Raw genomic sequence first — 26,347 nt, 5'->3', positions numbered from 1 at the left:
AAAAAAACGTGCGTGCATGTAAAAAAATGTACAATGACATGTACAAATTTACTCTACTTGAAAGACATAACAAAAATTTAAACATGTTGCAGCAGGTATGAGTTATTAGGCTCAATAGTAAAGGACATACATTTATGTACACTACAAGCTGAAATACTGACGATGTTTGAACGAGAGTACACTTACGACAGCAAGGCAACGTAATCAACAAGTGCACTTTTAAATGAGAGGAAAACAGTGACAGCGAGGAGGCTGGGACAATTTTTTCAGGTTATTCGAGTCGACTATTGTGCTAGGAAAGAATGAATGTTTCAAGCAGCTGTTATGCGTGGGAAAAGGTTTTACAATAAGCTCATGCCACTGCCTGGTAGAATAGCCTGAAAAGCAACGAAGAATATTGGCTTTGTTAACTTGAAATAATAAGGTTCATTAATCAGTTGATTCACCTATGGTATTTTAAACTCTTCACTACCCGACAAAGGTATAGGCAAGAAAGAAAGGAGTTGGATGCAAAATTTTTCACGCAGGTTCTACTAACTCAAAAAAAATTCGACAAAACTTTTCTTTTCAAGTGGTAAAAATGGGTGCCCATGAAAAGGACCCTATTTACATGTACTGTAAAACACTACTGATAAATGGACCTGCTAATAGTGGACCTGCTAGAAGAAGCGACCCCCTGTCGGCAATTACCCGTCTAAGTTCCCAGGTATTAAAAATTGGGGAATGTCGGCAGATGCAACGTTAGAATTGTACAAAGCAGTGTTTTTTCAGGTTTCTGAGATATAGTCTTCCAGTTCTAACCAACACTTGCAACACAAGTAGTCGCATTCTGCTGGCTGCACAAGCTCTCCTACTTAGGGTTTGCCATGGTCTGCCTAAATTTAGGAGCTTGTTTCGCTGGTATTACGGCGTTGGTGTTATGGGTTGTGAGCGAGTGATTGTCTCTTCCTTGTCGAAAAAAACAAGAAATATGAGAGTAAAATAAATAATAAAAACTTGGCTTCGATTGAGAATCGAACTTAGGCTGTCTGCACAGCAAGGAGGTGTTCTACCGCAGAGCCACGCTATTATTTTCTTTCATCGTATTTACTACAGTTTTGCATAATGCACATTATGGCGAAACACTTGTACAAGCTCTACAAGCGTATATTCAGCGTTCTATAGGAAAAAGTTGTGTAAACTTGAATCAGTTCAGTGCATTTCATGAAGAGTGAATTTCCAGCCGTGCAGTGCGGCTGGAACTGCAGCTGTCGATAAACATCTTTTAGCTGTAGAGCCATTTGTATGAAGTACAGGTGTGATGATACAATTGTTTCCGCGTGCCTGTGTACCATGTAAGTTTTTTTCTTAAATTATGCATACTTTTAAGTAAGAGCATGTCAACAAGCATAGAATTGTTTTTGAGTGGCATGTGATCATGTATGAAGGAAAGGGTAAACTTAAGGGTTCGATTTCTTCGTTCGACACAATATTTATGAGAACTTGAAGACAATAATGCCACGGATAGTACAGGAGTTCTTATTAGAAGTGATCGTAACGTAATTGTGAAGGAAGAAAAGTGGACGCCAAGATAACTTAGCACTGGCAAGATCCGAGCCTGTGACTCTGAAATAACACATCCAATGCTCTACGTCTAAGCTATACGGCGGTGGTCATCCCTCCGTTCACTCTGTAGGGTATATATGTGCATTTTCAACGTGGGAGCTCCTGCGAGAGCCACCTGGTGTCACTGCAACGAGTGTGGAACACTCTTATTGCTTGTTTTGGCGTCACGTAGTACGTGATCTTATTACGAGATGGTAGCTGATCAACAATCCTTCGCATACCACTTCACGGCATGAAGTCTGCCAGAAGGAGACCCTCGCTACGAATGAAGGAAATGGCAAATTTAGGAGTTTGTTTTTTCCACGATATTTATGAGAACTAACTGACAATATGCCCAGGGTAAGTAGAGGAATTGTTATAAAATAATTATAAAATAAATAAAGAAACGTGGACGAAAAGAGGACTTGTCACCGGCGGATCCAACATTTTCTTCGCACGGACAAGCCCTTAATGTCCAGGTAAATAATTAAACAGAGAGCAGCGACACGATGCAAGAAATATTATGTCTAATTTATCATTATATAGATCTTTCCTAGTGCTAGAAAACAAATAATCATCAGAAAGTCTGCCTCTCAGAAAATACGCTGATTCATACACTTTACGCATGAATCATTGCAAATTGCTGCGAGAAAAATGGCAGACACCATTAAACATCGCTAGACATTGGTGAGATTAACTTGCAAGAATGGTTGAAGTAGTGCATCAGTACAGTCCTGAAAGTATAAGAAACGAGACACCAAATAGAGAGAGACACCAAATATTTAACAAAGAGGTGACCACCTGCACAAACTGCTCTAAAAACATTGTCACGTCTCGCTGTCTCATAGCTGGAGGACCAAATAAAGGCAATGTATATTCGGTGAAACCTTTGAATATACTTCCCGAAACAGTGGAGTAATTGCAGTGCTTAGAATATTTTTGTTGCTAGGAATAAAACGCATGTTTTAGCTCTGCCAAAGATTGAAATGTTATGGGAGATAAACGTCTAGGCATAACGCTATCAGTTTGGTACTCGTTCTTTCTAGTGATGTGCGCTTGTCCTATATCAATCCAATGGAACACCGAGGTATTTTGATCTTAGCCTGTACTAGCGTGGCATAAATAAAAATAAAAGGGGGAAAGATGACAGAGATGTCTGGAAAGATAGGTGCTCTGTCGTCTTTCCTCCTTTTATTTTCATATGGGCCGCGCTAATAAAGGCTAAGTTCATGAAATACCAACTCGCCCGATCCACAAGACTTTTGTATTTTGATGGTAACAAAATTCCCGAAATGCGTTGTTTTGTCCATGGGCTAAACCAGAGTCCCAAATCTATAGCAAAGTCCATAAGCACCTTAAATGGTTCCAAAAATCCTAATTGTAGACCCCCCCCCTGTTTTTATACTTGAAATGTTTGTACAAAGGAACGCCAGGTTATCCGAATATGCTAATACTTTCACCTTATTTTCATGAGCACTGAAACCCCGAACTTCGCAAGATCGAATCACACCTAAGCATAGTGGTTCTAAGGGCAAAGGCAGCGGCGACAATATATAGACAGTCTTGTTTCACAGAAGAGTGTATCGACACAGGCTTTCAAAGTTGACCATTAACAATCAAAAGAGTCGAACAATCATTGTAGCATTATTTTACACCTTTAAATATTGTGGAGCCAACGTCGGCATCGTCGAGAAGACGAAACGAAAAACAATGGTGAACCCGCAGGACCTGGCGGAATGTCGGACGTGTTTTCTGAAACCTATAAGTCTTTTTTGTGCCCTGTACATCTCAACATTTTCACAGTGTTGTCTTACACTGGGAATGCCTCTGCGATCTTTTACAGGATGCCACACTGTACCAATTCCAAAATACTCATAAGACAAGCTTGGTCATCTTGATAGTTGTAGACCGATCACGCTGTAATGCCCAACTATGAAATTTTTGCAAATGCACTATCAGACAGGCTACAATTAGCGATGTTGATAGTCACTGGGGCCTATACCAGGCTTGCGGTCTGAAGGGTCGTTCAATACAGACCAACATACACGTCACCCGCACAGTGCTGTAACATATTTCTTACTCGCATGAACAACTAGCAATGTGCAAGCCTGTTTCAAGCAATAGCGTAGCTCTGTCAAACGCGAAGGTGTTTGACAGAGCTACGCTACTGCTTGAAACAGCTTCTATAAGAAAAAGAAACAATAGTTAAGTGTCATGTAGTAAAAGGAGTCTCCTTGACGCATTAAATGTTGCGTGGCAGAAGCGTAGAGCTGCGCCGTCATCAAAACATGGTATTGGCGCAACTAGTGCGTGTTTTAAAGGCTTACCTATTACAAAGCACTGTAACATATCTAGTCACTATCATCAGCAAAAGCATTAACAAAGAAAGCAGCTGTATATGTTCGCGTGTTGCCTTACGGTCGCGTTGTGGGCACTTAAAAACTGTACTTGCAGTTGGCATTCTAAGATAGTTTGAACCGGCCAATGTTACGCGCATAAGTCGTTACGCGCATAAGGCGCATAACCTACGGCACGGTTATTGCTTCTACCGAGAACCGAAGCTAGACTAGTGATTGAGAAGGCGATTCACATGGGGCCCGTTTACGCTATCGTTTACCCTCATGAAGGTGAAGCCAAGGCGTGCTCCAAGTTTTTGACTTCAGCAATGACCAACCGATATAAACCATAATTGCGGTAAAAGCCTTGACAGCTCACATGAGGCCTTTTGCTCAAACTCTTCAAGCACCTAGCAACACTGTCTTCGAAGAGACCGCAAGCGTCATACTGCGGAACTATAACGAGCTATCCCGCCAACTACCAGCTTTCAGCACCGCGTATGAACGATCCATTACACCTTGATGTTTCATTCATAATTCAGTGCACCTCGGTGCACCAAGAATCAGGAAAAAGTCTGCAGTTTTTCTTGTCTGTTCCGAAAAAGCTCTTTCGGCTTCTATATTGTCCAAAAAGTAAACTGGCCATGTAGATATTTACACTGACAACTCAAAGACCATACGGAGTTCGTCCGGAACAGTCGTTATCCCTGCAAAAGGTGTAGCCGTTAGCTTTAGAAAAGACCACCCAACAACATCGACTGTTGTGGAACTCGCAGCTCTTCGCCCTGTACTTTGTATTGCCAATCACAAACAGCCGCAGTGGTGGTCAATTTTCAACGACTACAAATTAGCCATGCAATCTCTGTTATCAGTTCAGCGGCGCAGAGCTCATGGACAACTGCATGGTATTCGGGATCAGACACTTATTTTATACGTGATCTGAGGAAGAATGCCAAAATGACACTTGAGTAGTTGCCAAATCATCGGGGCTTGATTGGCAAAGAACATACCAATAATGCTGCTCAGTCAGCTTTGTAAGGAGATAAAGAAGGGATGCCCTTTAAAGTGTATAATGCTGCTGCTATGCTTGAAATGATCGCAAATGACATTATGTGTTCCACATTGAATACAAGTTGCCAAAACTATCGTCAACACCATCAGAACGGGTAACTGTGATGTCATATACCGACTGGATACCGCCAAAAAGTGGATTTTAGAGTCACTTTTGTTGTATATAAGGATGGCTGATCTAACTTTTTGACACGTCTGCGGTACCAAACAGACGATAGTTATAGCGCGAGAACAAAACGACGACACAGAGACAAGAAAGACACGAAACACGAAAGACACAGTCGTCATTTTGTTCGCGCGCTATAACTATCGTCATGCCATACCAACTAGCCCAAGCTGCCACACCAAACAGACGTTACAGCATATTTTATACGACTGTCCTCGTTACGGTGTGTCCAGACAATCACTCAGCATTGTATGCTCAATCGCCGTGGCCAGAAAAACAAGTAGATGCAGCTAGTAACTATCTTCTAATGTCATCCCAAAAAGTCATCGAGAAGTTACACAATATAGTCGTTGTTAAAGTTTCTAAGGACAAGACTTGCATGAGCAGCTAAGACTCATGATGATGCCGTATACCGCACACCCCGCCGCTGTGATCTATGGCGTTGTACGTGTGTGTGTGTGTGTGTGTGTGTGTGTGTGTGTGTGTGTGTGTGTGTGTGTGTGTGTGTGTTTGTGTGTGTGTGTGTGTGTGTGTGTGTGTGTGTGTGTGTGTGTGTGTGTGTGTGTGTGTGTGTGTGTGTTTATGGTGGCACTTGCCTTCTTTTTTCTCTTTCCTTACTCTTCCTTTAGATACCATATACCGTTCCCCTGTACTTTTTTGCATACCGGTTATGCGAAACTTTAACATTGGTCCACGCCAATGCGTAGCTTGCGCTCAGTGTGATCTCGATTAAGCGTGTGGGTACGTAGCGGCGCCTTGTGGCGGCGGTGGTAACTATGCAGCTGAAGATGCTCAAAACAGCCATAGGCCCTGGGCATTGGGTTTCAGGTCCTATAACTTCGGTTTACTTCATGATGCGTCGAGAGAAAAGGGAGCTATTTTTAGATGACACGGAAAACTAATTGTAAACTTCAGGCCACAGGCTGCGCTATTATTTTGGGTTCGCATATTCTTGGGAGCTCAGATTACCGAACGCCAACATTTTCTGACCATGCCAAAAAGCACTGCACGGCCCCTCTAACTTAAGTTTCTCCAGCTACTAGGCCGTCTAGTGGGGCCATGTTGAAAGTACTGAAATGTTTGCTTGACTTTGAGACCCAACATTTTTATTATAATAGAAGTGACTGTATATAGGCGATGTAGAATAGTAGGAAAATACTACAAGAATACAAAGTCAGGTATAAAATCAACGCACATGCAGACAAGCATACACGCACACACAGGGAGGCGTAATAGTAATTGTTTGGGTTTGACGTCCCAAAATAACGACATTAGTATCATAGATGCCGTAGTGAAGGGCCCAGAAATTTTCGACCATCTGTGGTGCTTCAGCGTGCATTATATATAAGTACACGGCCCTTAAGCATTTTCTCTGCCATCGAAAAATGTTCTCATATGTATTTTCAGCAATTGTAAAAGATAAGATTCGCCAACACGTCCTACAAAACTCAAGGGCATCGAAATACTGAAAACTCACGGGAGATACAATCGGTTAACGTTCCTACACAAATTTCTTTCCGGCAGCTTACAATAAATCTGACAAACTGTGTGAAACATGTATTTTCTAGAAAAACGAGGCGTAATTGCGAAGTATATTCATTCATTAGGGCTCCCTTTTGCTCGTACTACGGTTTTTATTTCCTACTTTCGCTCGTACTATGGGGCAGCAGTCGACCAGCAGGCGTGTTGGTTGATTATGTGATCCTTTTCCGTACATGGAGACGATTATGATAATTAATACGTATACGTGAGAAAACGCTGCTCCAATTTTCTAGCAATTATATGATTTATGCTTAGCCTTCGTTGCTTGCATTATTGCTTATTTATTTATTTTTTTATTTAATAAAGAGAACAGTGAGCAAGCGGCTACTCTTTTCGTTCGAGACATTATCGAGAATGTAATCGTTGTCCATGGCGAATATACAATGAAACCTCTCAAGTGACTGGAGCACAATTTGTTTGCCCATTTTACGCTATTCAAGTGCAACTCATTGTATGTAAGCCATCTATACTGCATATACGTCGAGATCCTTTTATGCAAGAGAATATTTCCTCTTGCGAGTGCGACTTCAGTACTACGTCTCTTTCAATAATTATTGTTGCCAAAGCGTTGTCATGTTTTAAGGTTCTCCGCAAAGCGTTGAAGAAAGCTGAATAATTGCTGTGCACGCCAAGCTTTTTCTTCCTACGCCCTCTACTTGGTGAAGTGAAAATAAAAATAAATAATTAGTCGATTGAATATTTATTCATTTACTGACTGATAATTAGGACACCAGAATGAAACACATCGCCTTTAGGTATTCAATAAACTGCTCGCACTCTTATATAAATCTTGCCTTCTGTCACTGCCGTTTTTGGTGAGTGTGACACTGCCCGCTTAAATTTTCCATGCTAAAAGCTGCCAAAAGAACACCGTTGAACGGGTGTTACGCCTGAATGCACCGATTTAGAAAAAAGGATAGCCAAAATGAATGCTTTGCCTTGACAGTCTTTGTATGTCTTTTTTTTCATTGTGGGTTTGTTTTTGTGGGTGTATCAGACAATGTTCGCGTGGTAATATATCTCTGCAATGACTCTCTCTATACGGGATGATCAGCAACTTGGTAAAGCAATTTTTTTCAAGCTTCGGTCTCTTAAGTGTACCTTGCGTAAGTGACTGCTTTAGTATGCTGTTGCGGAAGTCATCTCAAATTATTGCTAAAAACCACAACACTAGTAACGTTATATATTTTCTTAATTTTCATCAACCGGTAATTCCTCAAATTATGCACTGCGTACTACTCGTGATGCAGTGTGTTGTGTATGCTTGAAATTTTATTATAAAGGAGAAATCTGATGACGAAATGCCACGGGCCTGCGTACTGCGCGATGTATTGAAATCAGTAGTTGGCGGTTGATTTTTAAGTATCGATACGTCTTCTTGTGGTTTCCAGCCTTCACTTCTCGTTATCGCTCTTAAAGCCTCCTTTTCAGACACACGCCATGGAACTCTACACCCTGGTCTCACGAATTTTGTATAGGACGTCATGATGAAGTTCTTTAAGACGGGCAAGTACACAGCTGGTGGTTTCAAGGGCCAAGCTTGGATGATCAGCAGTCTGCATTTTCGAAGCCGCCTTCATTAAGCTATAAGTTCACACCTGCACTTCATGTTCTTGCTGCAGCAAAGGCGGCGCCTACAGAACGGGTGTCGGAACAAAAATTCGTAGCGTTGCCTCACGAGTCTCGAAGTTGTCATTGACAAAAAAATTTTACAATGGGTGCCAATATACCGTTGAATAGTTGGTGAGCACATATCTCACGTTTCCGACAGGACCAGCTTATAGAGGCCTTGTTTGAAAGGCCGTATCAAACACGAAAGACCATCACGGAAGTCATCGCAAAGATCGACAGTCTTATGCATGTGGAGCGACCATACGGGAGTTATGAGAGATTGATAGCATTTTAATTGAACAGTACGAAGGGCTCAAAAGAATCAACAAAGACGTCAAGGGTACAGTCCACAGCGATCATTTAGAAACAAAGATAGAGGAAGCCGATGTTTATGTGCATAATTTTAGCAAAGGTTAGAGTAGAATATATGGTCGCAGATACATTAAACGCTCAGCAAGCTCACTTTGACTAAATAGGACAATGTATTAGAAGTAAAGTATGGAGGCAGATTACTCTTTCTGACTATGTCACCCCTATTCAGCCATCACGGCTTGAACAGAGATCCTGTCACACAGGAGCTAGCCGAGTCTATCTCTTGACAAATGGCAGAACCTGTGGGAAGCCAGCCAATCAGCGCTGCTACTGGAGAAAAGACTGTCCGAATTACCCGCATAGAACAACTGGATTTTCGAAACACATGGTCCATGCATTTAGAGCTCTCAGTGGCTTGCAGTAGGCATGTAGCTAATGAAAATACACCTGCAACAACTCAGCTGTTAGTGGTGGAAGACATTTCCATGATCAGAAAGCAAGAAGCTTTTCGAGAAACTTAAGGTGATCCACCAGATCTTATGGAAGATGAATGTACGCCGAAAACGACAGCTGCAGACCTAATAATGTCATAACCATCACGCGTACAAGTGCCTGGCGGAAGCAAGACAAGACCAGTTTATTACGCGAATATGAACAGAAGAAAGCCCAAGAAAACACAGAAACAAGCCTCTTGCATTGATCACAGCCTCTGCTCTTCGAGCAATCTGCCGACCTCAAGTTCGAAGGGAATGCGGATGAGACAGCTTATTCAACCTAAGTGTGAAACACCCCGACAGCGTCAAAACCACAAATGAGAGAGCCTTAACAAAGATAGAGTAAAAAGAATGATGCTTTAAGGGCGAAAGCAGCCGGGATGATGAAATCGAGAAAACTTTTCAGAAATAGCTACTGCGGGCCCTCATGCATGAGTTTGCGTAACGGGTGTTAGTGCCAACTAAAACCAATAATCGGCAGTGCAAGTTTACTGAAGACAACGCGTTTAAAAAAATGCACATGAAAAAAAGCGTTTGAAACACCGTTGGAAGACCATAAACTGGTGGAAACCTAGATTCATCCACATGGGCTGACTTGGCCCTGATACAAGAACACATGAACAAACAGTGTGTATACTAAGAAACCACGTGTTAGTGTTCTCCGTCGTTAGGAATCGCAGTTGGGGCGCAGAAAATATTGAATATTCTGTAGATGACGACGATGACGAGTGGCACAACCATTATTAGGATCCTTTCACTATACTCGAATAATACATGTCAGTTGGGGGCTTCGCCATGGGACGGCGACTCGTGTTTTTCTCTGCAACGGCCATCATACAAAGGATATTGAAGTCCACCAGGTCGTTAAGGTTCTGGTGCGAGATTCAAAATTGAAACTTTCATCTTTATTTTATTGTTTAATGATGAAACCACAATAACTAAATTATATAGAGAGGAATCCCCAAGAAATAATTTATCCCTAGTGTTTCACCTTATCGTCCTTTTAATACCACCTTTTCAGCCTCAGGACACTGGAAGTATACGTACAACTGTGAGCAAAAGTATACGCATTACGTGAGCACGTGCTACAACGGTCGTCTGCGCCGCATAGTGGCGAGCCGTGTGCTGTCGAGAGCATAGCTGTGACCGCGCGTGCGCCACAGGTGTAATACAGGACGCTTAACCAGAAGGGATAATATGCTTGGTACCCTACAATGCTTGGGAAATCGGGATGCAGCGCGTAAAAACAGCCCCAATAGCGACCGCTGAAAAGCATAAAATGAACTAAGCGCCCATACGTTGCCTTATCCTTCATGATACAGGAACACTTAAGCTACCTCATCGACAACTGTAGCGGTAAAACCAAACATCGAGGACCTCATTTTTTGGGTTTTCGGCTTCACAAAAAAAAATGACACGTGTTGATGGTGAATTCCATTCAGGAAACATGGGTAGATGCCCGGGGTAGTACACTAAGGAGATGAGAACAGAGGACTGAGAGCAGAGCCACTCAATTTGATAATAGAATGCAGCATGCTCCCGGAGAGCAAATGAGAAACATACCGTGTGATCAAAGCCTTGGCATTCTCTGGAGGACAGCAGCAAAATACGCCTAAAATTTGTTAGTCGCATGTTCGCCATTATCCTAATTCGTGATATATAGTATGTTTTTCTAACGACGCACTCAGCCGACATAGCTGCGTACTCTTCCTAGTCATCATCGTCGTTACCCGTCCAAACGACGCCAGTACGGCCAATATCAGTGGCGTAAAACTATCCATGGTTGCAACCACGGCCGCAGCGCTCGTTGACTAAAGGCAAACAAAAACAAAAATACGGGAAATAATACGTTTAAAAGGCACGTGACTCTCGTCGTGATGCAACAACTCTGTTTTTCAGGCGAAAGCACTAAAAACTGCTCCTGGCTGCTCTCGGCGCAGCAAATGAGCTCTTGCTCTACCAATGGACGGCAGTGCTTCTATTCTACCACTGAAACACGCCGTTTTTGATGCTTTCAGCGTACTTTTGAGTGCTGTTCTCTCAACGAAATTCGCCATGAGGATAAGGTTGACGGTGCAATTTCTCGAATACAAGTGAAGGCATGCACCGCTATTATTCTCCGCATCATGATCTGCCCCTCTTCACAAGCGCACGTTAGATCGCATAAGATAAAGTCGACCTTTCTGCCTTTCCACCAAAGAAAAAAAAAAACTGTTTGACAACTGGCTTGGAACACAGTTTGCTTTGCGCTTTGCTTCCTTTGCATCTCAGTGTGCGCTTACATAATATACTCTGCCCGCTACTCGGCGGCACGCGAAGCGGGAAAGAGAAACGGAGATGCAAGTTTTCACTGCCTTGCCAAAAAATTAGGTCAGTGTTTGCTCCTTCTTTTAGGGTGACGAGCCGGTAAAAATATTTTTATTTACAGATATCCCATTTTCTCATTGACACATTTTTTTTTCATGCTGTCGTCATGAATGGCTTTCAGATTGGCCACTTCGCGACAATTTCGCACTGCGCATTTTTTACCTTGTAAGATCAAAATGTTGTTGAAAGAGAGAGAGAAAAAAATGCGGAAGAAGCCAGGAAGTTTCACCAGACGCATGTTTGATATACCACCTTTCAACGGGGAAAATAATAAAGAGATTCTATGGCAATATTTAAAAGAAAGAGAGACAGGAGTAATCGCACGCGTACTTGAAAGACACCAAGCCGCATAGGGCTGCGTGTCTGCGTGTTTCATTGTCAACAACTTTTCTCCGTCCTGGATGCACTATACCAATGAGAGTTACAATGAAACGTCAACAAGAACAGAATTCAGTCTTATTCGGAAAATACATTAGGTGTACAGAGGGGCGCAAATATACCTGTCGACTTTAGGTGCATTAGTATAACGCCATGGTTTCGTTCTGCGTATTTGATACATTATATCGATAGTCAAAGAATTTTGGCTGCAGAAAACTATCGATCAAGTTGGGTCGATTTAGTGCCATCCGTGTAACGTGCGTGGCTGTTTTTACAGCAGACGGGCTGACCTCAACTCGCGTTCTATATATGTGCCCCTCAACTTGTCTGTGCGCACGGCACCTTCATGGGCGAAGCTATATAAGAAAGTTTATTAAAGGGAACAGCGTTCTTCGTTACCCAACCAGGCATGTGACTCGGACAATTGCGTAGACGTCTATGTTGCATGGTGTCAGAAAATGTAGCGGTAGCCCAATGTGGATTGCTTAAAGCTGCTTTTATCCCTACAGTTGACTGGAAACGTTATAAAGAACTCGGAGCTCTTCAAGCAACGTCTGGACATTTTCCTGACGGTTACCTCGGCAGACAATCCCAAGACAGAAGTAGTAAAGGTGGCTATACTCTTGAGCACTATGGGGGAGGAGCAACTTGATGTTTACAGCAACTTTGCATTTACCGAAGGTGAGCTCAAAGACCACTATCAGACGCTAGTGAACAAGTTTGACGATTATTGCATTGACCATGGCAATGAAGTTCTTAAACGCCATGTCTTCCGTATGCGAGTTCAAGATAAAGGAAAATTATTCGAGCGTTTTGCACGTGATCTAAGGACGCAAGCCAAACTTTTCAAATTCGGTCCCTGGAAGAGGCTCCGATCAGGGACGAAATTGTGTTTGTGGCAAATGACAAATCTCTAAGAGAAACGATGCTGCAAGACAAAACCATGGCTCATTCAAAAGGCCGAATACATCTGTAAAGCAGCTGAAGTAGCGACGCAACAAAATGCTGCCTGAGCAAGCAACCAAGCGCATGCAGGTTGTCGCTTCGTACCGGAGAGAACACGATAAGGTAAAGCAAAATGCAAATATTGTGCTCGTGTGCACGTACGACGTCAATGCCAAGCCTACAGAAGAAAATCACAGCATATCCACGAAGTCAATTCTACTGAGCGGGGCAAAGTGTTCATCCGCGCATCCGGCCGTGCATGCATGCATGCGTCCGATTACGTTAGATAATGCAGATGGCGCGCGGGTAACACCGTCGAGAAGCGAGCGAAGGAAGCCGAGTGCAAGCGTCTTCAACGCGCCCGCCACTCTCCTCTATCCATGACCCACTAACGATCCGCCACGTATGGTGACTATCCAGGAGACTGAGAGAGGCACTCGTTCACGCACTATGCAGACGGCGCGCGGGTAACACCGTCGAGACGCGAGCCAAGGAGCCGAGTGCAAGAGTCTTCAACGCGCCCTCCGCTCTGCTCCGTCCATGCCCCACCAACAATCCGCCACGTATGGCGACCATCCAGGAGACCGAGAGAGGTACTCGTTGACATACTATGCAGACGGCGCGCGAGTAACACCGTCGAGACGCGAGCCAAGGAAGGCGAGCGCAAGAGTCTTCATCGCGCCCGCCGCTCTGCTCCGTCCATGCCCCACCAACAATACGCCACGTACTGCGACTATCCAGGAGACAGAGGGAGGAACTCGTTCGCGCACTGTGCAGACGGCGCGCGGGTAACACTGTCGAGACGCGAGCCAAGGAAGCAGAGTGCAAGCGTCTTCAACGCGCCCGCCGCTCAGCTCTATCCATGCCCCACCAACGATCCGCCACGTATGGCGACTATCCAGAAGACTGAGAGAGGCACTCGTTCGCGCACTATGCAGACGGCACGCGGGTAACACCGTCGAGATGCAAGGCAAGGAAGCCGAGTGCAAGAGTCTTCAACACGCCCACTGCTCTTCTCCGTCCATTCCCCACCAACTATCCGCCACGTACAGTATGGTGACTATCAAGGAGACTGAGAGAGGGACTCGTTCGCGCACTATGCAGACGTCACGCGGGTAACAGCGTTGAGACGCGAGCCAAGGAAGCCGAGCGCAAGAGTCTTCAACGCGCCCTCCACTCTGCTCCGTCAATGCCCCACCAACAATCCACCACGTACGGCGACTATCCAGGAGACGGAAAGAGGAACTCGTTCGTGCACTGTGCAGACGGCGCGCGGGTAACTCCGTCGAGAGGTGAGCCAAAGAGCTGAGTGCAAGCGTCTTCATCGCGCCCGCCGCTCTGCTCCGTCCATGCCCCACCAACAATCCGCCACGTACGGTACGGTGACTACACAGGAGACTGTGAGAGGCACTCGTTGGCAAAGCGCGCGTAGCAGCCAATCAGAGAGTAGCTAGCGGCACTTCGGAGAAGACGATGATGATGATGATGATGATGATGATAATTTGCTGCCGTTCCCTTTTTTAACGGGATAGGTGTACTTAGAATATGTAAAGACAGAGGCAGAGTATAGCCATCCAGGAAATCAAACGAGAAATGGTCATCGTTTTCTTTTGCTGTCTATTCTTTATCGTCTCTTCTTCTCTCGGTTACCCGTGACTAGTCACAAAATTAGGCTATAAAGAGCTTCGCCCCTCAAACGTGCTATGCATATAAGAAGAAGAATCACTTTGCATTGTGCTGCCCGAGCTCGCAAATCCACGACAACTAGGAGAATCGTGAAGAAAGCTTTAATGGTCCTTCACGTGAGCATCTGTAAAATGAGCACTCATCCTGCGAAATACTGATAAGTGCGTGGCATCATCTCTGGTTGTCGAATTTAGTTCAAGGTCGATCCAGGTTCCCAGATCAACTTGATCCCTATCTGCATCTTTCGACGCATATCGAACACAACCACGTTGCGGAAGAGGACAGCAGTACTGAGTGCTTACAACGGATTTGAGATCAAGCACATTGGTGTCGCCACGAAAGCACTACAGATAAGTGACACAGCTAGAGACACTTCTTTTTTATTGTCAAAAAGGCACCGCAAGTGCTCATTGGCTTGGATGCATGCATAGACTTCGGCATTGTCTCAGCAAACATCGATTCAGTCAGATGCTGTAGAAACGCAGGCCACAAAGAAGAATCAATTCGCTTATCTGCGTACAAATAAAGTACAAGATGTCTTTCCGGCCAGATGCTATTCCAGTTGTGCAACCTGCTCGGGGGCTATCAGTGGCACTGAAGAACCCACTCGGCGACGAACTTGCACGCATGGAGAAGGCGTCCATCATCATTAAAGTAGAAGAACCCACCGAATAGGTATACGTTCCCTGTTTCTACTAATGAAAAAAATGGCGCTTTACCGGTGTGCATGGACCCCAGAGAAGTCAACAGAAATGTACTGCGTGAGCACTACCCGATGCCGATTCGTGAAGATATAGAAAGCGAGTTGTCAGGCGCTCAATTTATTTACGCCTTGTTGCCAACTCTGGTTTTTGTCAGATACCTTTCGTTGAAGCTACGTCACGGATCTGCACGCTCACCCCTCCTTTTTGGCCGCTATCGATTTTTGAGGTTACAGTTCGGTATTTCGTCTGCCAGTGAGATCTTTCAAAAGACAGACGTAGATTTTCGAAGGCATGCCAGGGTTACGCGTTTACGTCCATTGTGCTTGTTTGGGGCACTGACTAAGCACAGCATGACGAACGCTTGCGCATGGCGTTTAAAATGGCAGAAGAGGCAGAATTTACATTAAATCGTGAGAAATGCTCGTTTAGTAAAAGTGAGCTGACAGTTCTAGGTGACAGATCAATGAAAGGGCTGGGCGCCCAAGCCCCGAATTCGTTAAAATTGTCTGAGCTAGGTCAGCGCCGAAAGGCAAGCATACAGTGCGAAGAATGCTGGGTGTTGTTAATTATTTTGGAAAATATGTGCCTAGGCTGAGTGATGAAACAGCGTTGCTTTAATGTCTCATTAAAAAGGACACTATTTCTGAGTGCACCGAAGCACACAAACGTGAGTGGCAGGGTGTTTACGAGGCTTTGTCATCTGCGCCGCTGCTGGCGTTCTTTGACGAATATAAGTAAACAAAGGTATCGACAGACGCATCGGCAACCGGCTTAGACGCATCATAACTGTAAGAGCACCAGAATGAATGGCACCCGGTTATGTACGCATCGCGAACGCTGAGAGTGAAACGTGATACTCCCAAATGGAGAAAGAAACGCGTGGTATCATGTTTGCGTGCGAGAAATTTCATAAGTTTACTTATGGCCGCAAGATATTATTAGAAAAGGCGCAGCGATCTTTGTTGGCAATCGCAAAAAAGAACTTAGGAGAAATGTCCCCTAGACTATGGCGTTTTTCTGTGCGTCTCTTTAGGTAAGACTTTGACTTGCAGTACGTTCCAGGCGAAGATCTCCTTTTGTCTGACATGCTCTCCCGTGCGCCTGTGCTATGCCTAAACTCGGAAACTGCAGAGAATGTGGAGGTTCATGCAGTCTCTCTCGCTTCGTGCCTGATAACTCTATCGACAAAACATTACCTTTGGGACGAGATACTATCGAACCCCTATCTAAACAGGATTATGCACCAGCTATCGTGCGGTACAACCATCAATGGCGAGTTACGTTTGTTTGAGTCTGAGCTATATCAGTCATCAACGGGATATTGCTTAAAGGATGCAAACTCATCATATCTAAGTCGATGCGGGCTGAAATGCTAAGGAAAGTACAAGCCGGTCATCTGGGAATAAACAAGTGCAAAGCAAGAGCTCGCGCACTTATGTTTTGGCCTGGGCTAGACAGCAACATTGAATCAATGATTCGTTCTTGCAGCGCATGCCAAAAGCATGCGTACAAATAACAGTCTGAGCCCCTGATTATGCGCCTGACTCCCAGTATGCCATGGTACAGAGGTGACATCAACATATTTCATTTTGCTGGTGAAGCGCACTTAGTTGTGTTTGACGGACGTTCTATATTTTCTGAAATAAAAAAATTAGCCACGACAGCACAGCAGGTTGTTCATAAAACATCCGCAATATTCGTGCGCTACAAAATCCCAAAGGAAGTTTGCACTGACAATGAACCATCTTTCATATCCAGAGTTTGCCGATTTCACCAAGCGATATGACTTTGAGCACATTACATCAAGTCCGCCATTGCCAAGATGAAATGGCCTTGCCGAAAAGGGAGTGCAAATTGTGAAGCGCATTCTGAAAAAGACAACAGAATCTCACGACAAATTTTTTCTAAGGCTCTTGTCGTATCGTGTGTCTGCGCTAGAGGACGGCAATTCACCTGCCCAATTGTTACAGGGACGCCACTTGCGCACCAACGTTCCAGAATACAGCGAAAAGCTGGGACTCCCACTACTCAAGCGTCAACAGCAGACTAAGGGCAAGACGCGGGACCCTCTACCAGCAAGGGGACATGGTGCGTATACTGTATGACAGATGGTCAAGCAAGGTCAGAGTGCTTCAAGAAGTACGTGGCTTCCCGATCCCATATAGTGGAGACAGAGGATGCAAGACTTTAAGGCGGAACAGGCAACAACTGCTTCAAAAACAAGAAAGATATTACGGGAGAGAGTAGGGTATCAACAGCACCGCTGGAAATAGCCAGCAAAACAAGAAGCAGGAGCCTCGGCTTCTGCAGCATGGCCCAACTGCACCAGGCTTCGGTGGTATTCCGCAAGCCTGCGCACATGACTTCGCCCAAGGTAGGGCTTCGCTAGCAGACCACCGGAGGTCGGCCCGTCAGCACAAGAAGTCCCAACGCAAGGAGTCCCAACTTTCGTCAAGTTTCCTAACTTCTCTTCATGACTGTCTGCTGCGGAGAGTGCATTTCATTCCTTTTCTTTTTTTGTTGTTGCTGCAAAGAAAAGAAGATGTAACGTGCATAGTTATTTCGACATCAGACGCGCTGGCCTCAAGCCACGTTTTGTGTGCCCCTCAACGTGTCTGTGCGCACGGCACCTTCACGCGCGAAACTATATAAGAAAGTCGAATAAAGGGAACAGCGTTGTTCGTTACCCAACCACTCGGTGTGTCGTTTGACTCGGATGCTTGCGTAGACGCCTATGTTGCAATCTCGAGCCGGTACCATTGGCCACAAACTCGCAGTTCTATTGAATGGCCTCTTTTGTAACATGTAGTGGTGTTCGGCATTCCGATGCAGAACGAGCATACTTTCGTAAATGCAACTACCGTCCAGAGTGGTATTTGAATGTTGCATTTAAGCGGAAAATTTGTTATCACAACTATGGTTTCACAAAGGATAATATTCATGAAGGAAGGAAGGAAGGAAGGAAGGAAGGAAGGAAGGAAGAAAGAAAGAAAGAAAGGAAGAAAAAAAGGAAGAAAGGAAGAAAGAAAGAAAGAAAGAAAAGGAAGGAAGGAAGGAAGGAAGGAAGGAAGGAAGGAAGGAAGGAAGGAAGGAAGGAAGGAAGGAAGGAAGGAAGGAAGGACAACAGAGATGAAGGGCAACCAGATTGGTATAACTGGTATGATATACACGACACAGGGGAAAGGGAAGGCTTGATTGAAGGAGAGGGAAGAAAAAAAATGTCGCCCGCATCTTCCGACGGGGGGAACTCGAGTGGTGAAACTATCGCGTGAATTTCGCGTAATTGGTTATGGTTTAGGAATGCTTAATTTTCATTTCGTATTTAGTATTCTTATTTACAGAATGAAGAAGACGCGTTTCCTTCAACGAGTGATGAGACGCTGATGTGCGATCCAGTGCTTACATATACGGGGTGGCCAGTAAACGGTTTGTACTAGCAGACGCTGCCTGCGTCGGCCTTGGGAGGCGAAAAAAAAGGGGGGGGGGAGCAAACAGTTGGCATGAGACGCAAACATGCGCGAAGCGCGAGCATGCGCAGTGGGGGTGTGGACATCGCCGCCGACACACGACGCGTGACATCGTATGACTAAGAATTGCTCTGTTAAAAGGAAAAAGGGGGAGCGTGCGCACGCACGCACGCACGCACACACACACACACACACACACACACACATACTGCCATAAAGCATAGCGGTAACCTTCTGTGATATACGGTTCACATAAAGAGTCTACAGCCGCTCGTGCAAGTCCAGACCTTGGAAATTTTAGCAAAACCCTGTTTGCTTGAATTGTCAATGAATTTTCAGGATACCATTGGAAAATAGTTCCTGGTGTCATCGTTCTTTTGTCAGGAAAAGCGAGAACGAATGAGATGGATTGTCCCTGCACAGTGTAGCATGAGTAGACAGAGAAGATGTGCTCCAATGTGTCCTCGGTACCGCAGGCATCGCAAAGAGTATTTTCAGCCATTTCTATCTAAAAACAACGACTATGACTTCATGCAAACGACTCTTAGCCATAAGCGGCATAGCAGAGGGGCCTCTCTTCGGCGGAGTCCAGTTGATATTGCCACCAGGTGTTTAGGTGAATGGGGTCGCCGATAGATTTGGCTTGTTTAGGTGATTTGGTCGCCGATAGATTTGGCTTGATAGATTTGGCAGTATTGAGTGTGAAATACACTTTGTGATTCTTCGAAGCATGGCAGGAGCATCATACCTTGAAAGACGTATAGACGTACATCATTACTGGCATGTTTGTTGCTAATGACGCTGCAGTGACTTGGCAATCATTTAATGCAGGATATCTCGTATCTTTGACAGCTAGGAGACGACCAGTAGGTTTTTTTTTTAATTTTCTGTACCGGACTCAACATATTAGCACAGCGCAAGACTACGAGTAGTTCCGACGTAACTACAGAAGAAGAGACAAGGACAGAAAGAGCGCTGACTTGAACTGAAATTTTATTAGCCCAGCCACGGTGGTCTAGTGGCTAAGGTACTCGGCTGCTGACCCGCAGGTCGCGGGATCAAATCCCGGCTGTGGCGGCTGCATTTCCGATGGAGGCGGAAATGCTGTTGGTCCGTGTACTCAGATTTGGGTGCACGTTAAAGAACCCCAGGTGGTCAAAATTCCCGGAGACCTCCACTACGGCGTCTCTCATAATCAAATAGTGGTTTTGGGACGTTAAACCCCACAAATCAAATCAAAAATCAAATTTTATTAGCGAGAACGCTTGAAATATATACTCGTGACAGAACATCACCGCGCAATCGTGCAACCTATTGCATCACAGCAAGACAATCATCATCTCATTATATGGTTACAACGCCACAGCTCAGCACAAGTTCACGATCTATTGTGTCAAAGCCAGAAACTCAATTTCTTTTTTTAGTCAGAGCAAGCGAGGGCATGCTAATACATCGATCACCCAGCATTTGCATTTAATTGGCCTCCATAATCTCTCGTGTTAGCTGGTGACGGTATTTGGCAACAACAGTGCACTTTTTGAATTCCGGTCTGCAACCGCAATCCCTACAATGGATGCCCCAAATGACCTTGCACAGCTGAGTATACATTGTAATGATGATCTTTTAAACGCTAGTTCAGGCACCGGCCCGTTTGCCCAACATATATCTTGCCACATGACAACGGGAGCAAATAAATCACGGGTATCACACATGATACGAATAGCCTTCTGTGACGTAAGAAGGCAGGGCTGGTTAGGGGAAGTAGATGAGGAAAAAGTCAGAATATAAAAAAAACATGGCGTATGAGTCAGGCCACGTCCCCCATTCATTATAACGTCACACTTCTATGTTTGATTGTGCAGCAGCTCCTTCGTGCGGACTGCGCATTTAACCGTTTGCAGAGCGCTGAAAGCTTTTCTGGGGCAGAGAAAACCACCTTCACATCTACCTTATCACCTATCTTTTTGAAATTGTGAAAAATCCTATGTAGATAGGGAATCACAGCCACGCGCTTTGAGCACCAGCCGCGCAGTTCACTGGTGCTTCTCGTCCCTGTTTAATTGTCCTAAGCAACTTTTCCGCCACTGAAACCAGCACATGATCGGGGAAACCAGCGCTGATTAGACGGGAAGCCTGCTCAACGAAGCTGCTGATTAAAGAGTCGGAAGGCATTTCTTAAACAAAAACTAGCAATGTCTCTCTTTACGAGCTTTGAATGAGCCGACGAGTACGGTAGAAGAGGTTTGCTTTCTCTGGGCAGATATTTCCAGCAAAGGTGATCACTTGAGGTGTTTATTCTCAAATCTAAAAACCTTAACGAAGCATCCTGCGGAAGCTCATGCGTCAGTATAAGGCCGCGTTCACACTGAGCATTCCGGCCGCCGAAAGTGCTCCGAATCCGATTCGGCGGCGGCGAGATCCACCGAAAGGGCCCTCTCCGCGGCGATCGTTCTCGGACCGATTTTTGCGGCATCTGCCGCCGAATCGGTCACCGCGGACCAATAGAAGCGCTAGTCAAGGAATTTAGAAAAATGGCGGCCAAGCCCTACTCACTTGTTATGCCGCAGTGCACGTAACTGAATGTTGAAACCAACGGGAGTTTAACCTACTCTGTGCCTACTTCGCCTCCGTATTTCGTGAGAGAGGTGGCCGAGCTTGCTGTTGGCGTGACCGAGCTTGTTGCGGTCTTGCAGAGCAAAACGAACCAACCAACGCCGCTGGCGTCGGTGGTTTTTCTGCTCTTCGTGCATTACAAGACAGCCACTTGCCAGCAAAGTAAGCAGTACTGTCTTTTCTTGCTTCTTGCGTTCGAGAATCGTCGAAGTATACACCACCGGATAGTGTAGTAGCGTTTGCGAGCCGCGACAACAACCGGGTGACAGCGCATCCATCCCGCGTTCGCCCCGTAGTAGATAGCATATTCGGCGGCGCGGGCGGCGCGTCCAGTGCGAACGACGCTGCGTTTAGGCGGCAGGGGAATTTCGGTCGCTGTAGAAAGCGGATATTTCAGTGTGAACTAGGCATAAGAGGTGCCATGCACTCACCGAAAAGATGTATTATGTTTATAACGGCAGCTTTGAAGCCCCGATTATCGCAGTATAAAAGCACAAGAAAATTGTCAACAAAACGAAACACCTTTACGACAGCTGTTCTGTCGAGGCGGCTAGCGAAGAGTCGGTCATGGTGAGCGAGAAAAATGTTACTTAAAACAGGTGCTATGAATGAACAGATGCACACTCCTTTTTTAAAGACGCATCTCTCATAATCATATAGTGGTTTTGGGACGTTAAACCCCACATATCAATCAATCCTCTTTTAAAGACGATAGTATTTCTTGGGGACCTTCGACGAAAAAATTTTGGCCTGTCTGTCTGTACATTTGTCTATTTGTCCGCCCTAACGATACCTCAAACGGCATTAAAAGGCCAACCCCATCCGCAGCACCCACCAATATTGCTCAAGGTTTAGCGTTCATAGTTGTGCGATTGTCATTTAAAAAAGCAAATATTGCATATATCTGAGGTGCCACAACAACACGTCTATGTTTTGTATGTCTGCCTTTATACTAGAAGAGGCACACACAAGTAACTCTAAGGACTGTAGCGTTTAACGCGTTGCGCTTAAAGTGCAACGCGATGCTCAATAAGGTGTTTCCAACGCTTTGCTACGACGGCACGGTGGTGGCACCTGTCCGTCGCTTTCCATGCTGCACCTTATCGCCTCCGTGACTGGCGCGCATCTTACTCCGCTGTCACGCATGACTTCGTTTTCGAAGATAACTGTCAGACTGCGCTCGTGTTTAACGTGCCTCTATGCGCTTGTTCGCCTCCGTTACACGCTCGAGGCACTCTAACGCAGCACCTTCAGAATACCATGCACCGATTTTTTTGCGCAGAACATAAAATAAACGTTTTGTTCACTCTCTCCAGACGCAAGACTATCGTCTTTCGAAGACATTTAAGGTGTAACATGTAGATTCAGGTCAATTTTCTTGAATAAAAGTGCCTTCGTTCCATGATACAAACGCTGTCTTTAGGTAAAAGCCAATAAGCTCAAGAAAGTTACTGACTGTTATGAACCTGACTGTTATGAACACTGAGTGCTATGAACTGACGTTAAAAAACCCTAGGTGGTCGAAATTTCCGGAACCCTCCACTACAGCGTCTCTCATAATATTGTGGTGGTTTGGGACGTTACAACCCACACATAAATCTTCGATCGACTGCTCACGCGTAATCGTTTTTCTTAAAGGGACAATAAATCAAGTAACAATTTACGTGAGAGTGAAAGCTCAATGTATGACAACGTCTAAAACGACAATATTATCAACAGCCACGCCCTGCTAACCGAAAAATGAAGGTAAATGTACGATAGCACATGCGCCGCAGTAAGACATTCGCAAAATGATCCCGATGATGTCATAGTTACAGCCAGCAATTAATCCCTAGTAATTGAACTAGCTGCTTTACAAAAAATGCTTATAGAGATTAAATTAGGGTAAAATGACTGTCCCCCATAGAATGTACTGGGTTTAAATTAACCGTCTATTTACTTCTTTTATTGAGGTCCACAAGAATATTGGCCACCGTGTTTCTATTAAATATCATTTCAGACGTATAAATTGAGCATCTTTTGAGCGAGTCAAAAAGAATTATTGACCAGCTACTGAATGTGTGTACCGAAAGTCAGTAAAGCAATTAGGGGAGTATATGTTCAACCCTTTTTTGTATTCAGTCAAGATCATTTGGTATGCAATCGTGTTATGAAATTGTCAAATATTCACGCTGAGGAACGTATAGGTTTTTTGTTACATTTCTTGAATCTTGCCTCTTAAAACTTTTATTTTAGAAGCGGTACCGAATTAACTGATATCAGTGAATTCTTTAAGCAGTTTTAACTTTTTAGCAATAAGGCTGATCACTCAAGACTCGTCTGAGCGAGAATTGCTTCTTGCATGCGCTATTTCAGTTCAAAACTCGTTAAGTCTCACTAACAAGGTAAAAACTGGGCTAGAATCGCAAATCAGAACACGGGTACACAATTCACATGAGTGATAGCACACATTCAAGTACACAGTGATGCACGGTGTTCTATAAATTGTTCAATTCAAGAAGCAACACACATCTGTTAGCATCTATATTTATATTTATGAAAACGTCAATAGAGACGACTGCCATCACTTAATGGGTGGAGCGTCTGTTTTCGAGTAACTAGTGTGAGGGCTACTTGTAAGAAATGCAAAAATGAGAAAAGGACTTGTTATAAAAGTGAAGCATCTAAAAGAGGACGGCTTGATAATGTAAACTGAAATAATTACGCAGTGTATATTACTGCTAGAACATCCTACGCACAATACTTTTTTGGTTTTCCTAACTTTCGAATAGAACGTACGAAGACAATGAAACATAGCTTCAAAATAATCAATTGAGGCACTGGCTTGCAGATCCAGCAAATGCAGTGAATGTTGATCGCAAAGCAAAGTAACCGCGTCTATATCTGCAGTTTGCAGAAAGCAAGCTGCACTGAAGTCTTGCATGTAAGCTGATATGTCCATTTTTCCGCAGGAAACTTGGATGAACAGCCGTGCCGCTGACAAAGATGTCCTTGTGCTGTGACAATTGCAGCACATGCAGCAGGATAGCTTCCTCACTTTTGAGCAGATAATCTGTGTAAATCGCGGCACTTATTTTCCCCGAAATCAGAGCAAGAAAAATCACAATTGACGAACACGAGCCGCACGTGTGACTCCGGTGAGCGATTATGAAGAAAGAAGTGTGGTGTTGAGGGATGCACAACAAGCACAAAGCGACCACCTCAAACTCACACTATATACGGGTGTAACGGGCAGCTGATATTGTGCAGCTTATTTATGAACTAAGTTTCAAGTTTTCACAACGCAAAGTTAGCACCCTACAAAATATTCTTTCTCGTGCTATTTTCTTGATCGCAACTATAAAAGGGCCCAGGCGCCTTCTTTTCTCCTGTCCGTTGGTCGTCAACTTGTCATGGTCCTTCCACGTGCAACCACTACCGCTCTCGACTTGCTTAAAAAAGACGAAAGAAAAAAAAAGAAGAAAAGAGAGAAAAAGTGGCGAGACCAGCGAGGCCGGCGCGAACGCTAGAGCACGCCTTCCAAACACCGATCTCATCTCTCCCACACGGGTCGACAGCCTGAGGGGAAAAAGGGCACGACCTTTGAAAGACACGGAGAATCTGTAATCTCTTTGCGTAGGAATGCCACCACGGTACGTCCAATTCACATTTTTACAGTTCTTTTATTGAATAATAATAATAATAATAATAATAATAATAATAATAATAATAATAATAATAATAATAATAATAATAATAGGCGCCTGCCTCTCAATGCATGAAATATGCGTTGCAATAAACTATGAGTGAATGATATATTTGCTTATCTCACAAGGCAACATTTTTTAGCATCAATAAAGCAAATGCACGTACCACACTTGACTGCTACACGCTAGTGCGTATTCGATATATACCCGCGTACGAGTTCAGAAGCTAGTGCGCCACACAGTCAGTACTTGAAAACTATGTCTTGCATATATTCCTAGGTAATACATATCTATGCGCAGAGAGCTGTAACTGCATGCATCATGTAGGGCCCATATTGACGAATGCGTCTTGCCGAAATATACCCACAATAAAAATGCAGAGCACGCACACATGTTTTGTGCGTTCGGCTTTTGATGTTGATGTATGTCCACATCCATCTTCAGGTTTCCCTTACTGATAGTGCTCAATACTAGGCCAATTATATATGTAGTGACTACGGTTCAGTTGAACACTTCTTCACGCGACGTCGCCGTCGCCGTCGCCGTTCCGTGCACGGCGCAGTTCCGTGCACGGCGCTACGGCAGTGCACGGAACTGTTTGCCGTGACAAACGGACATGTTCAGCAGAGCACAGACGACCTTGGGGTGGGCTGGGCGTATCAGCCGTACAGGGCAGGTCAAGTTGCACCGTGCCAGCTGAACAGTCAATGGAGGCCGAATCGGTGGACAAAAAGTCAAGACCGAAGATCACATCATTGGTGCAGTGGATGAGAACAGTGAATAGGACGGAGGTTTGATGACCGGCTATAGTAACACGTGCTGTGCAGACACCATCAATAGCAGCTGCACCAGTCAGCAACACTAACCTAGCGTGAAGGGGCTGTAGTCAAAGATTTTCTTTAGGTGGTCACGAATGTGCGAGCTCATGACAGAAATTCGGGTGCGGGTGTCATCTAAAGCTTTAACAGATGAACGATCCACTTTTACATCAGTCACGTTCTGGTTGGTCGGGAGGGTCAACAGAGGAATTGGAGGGTAAGTGGTAGCGCAGCATCACCTCCAGGAGCTGCACCATGCAGTAGTTTTATGAAGGAAACCGTCGGGCAAAGCACGGGGATGGGGACAAGGGGGGGAAGAGACCGGGAGAATCTACGTCGCAGTGAAGGCGAGTGGCTGTACTGGGCGTTGGTCGTAGCGGCCATGTCGTAATGAGCTGGGTCGTCACGGCGTAGTGGTTCATGGCCAGAAGGGTGAGCTTATGCGTCGAAGTTCGTGAAGTTTGGGTTTTTGCGTAAGGGTGGAGTCCACGTGCTTCTGCAAACGCAAAATGTGTCTCACTCGTTCACACCGGGAGCAAATCGGCCTAACGTCAGACGTCCTTTGTA

The 26,347-nt window shown here is 44.8% G+C and overlaps 1 protein-coding gene across 3 annotated transcripts in view; it reads left to right on the top strand.

Annotated features, from left to right (window-relative positions):
• The window catches only part of LOC119176962 (synaptotagmin-15), a 368,621-nt gene that overhangs the window by 186,766 nt on the left and 155,508 nt on the right, over positions 1–26,347 (top strand). The window lies entirely within an intron of this gene.

This window comes from Rhipicephalus microplus, chromosome X (genome assembly GCF_043290135.1).
Source record: "Rhipicephalus microplus isolate Deutch F79 chromosome X, USDA_Rmic, whole genome shotgun sequence".
Taxonomy (NCBI): domain Eukaryota; kingdom Metazoa; phylum Arthropoda; class Arachnida; order Ixodida; family Ixodidae; genus Rhipicephalus; species Rhipicephalus microplus.
This window is presented reverse-complemented; position numbering and strand designations above follow the sequence as displayed.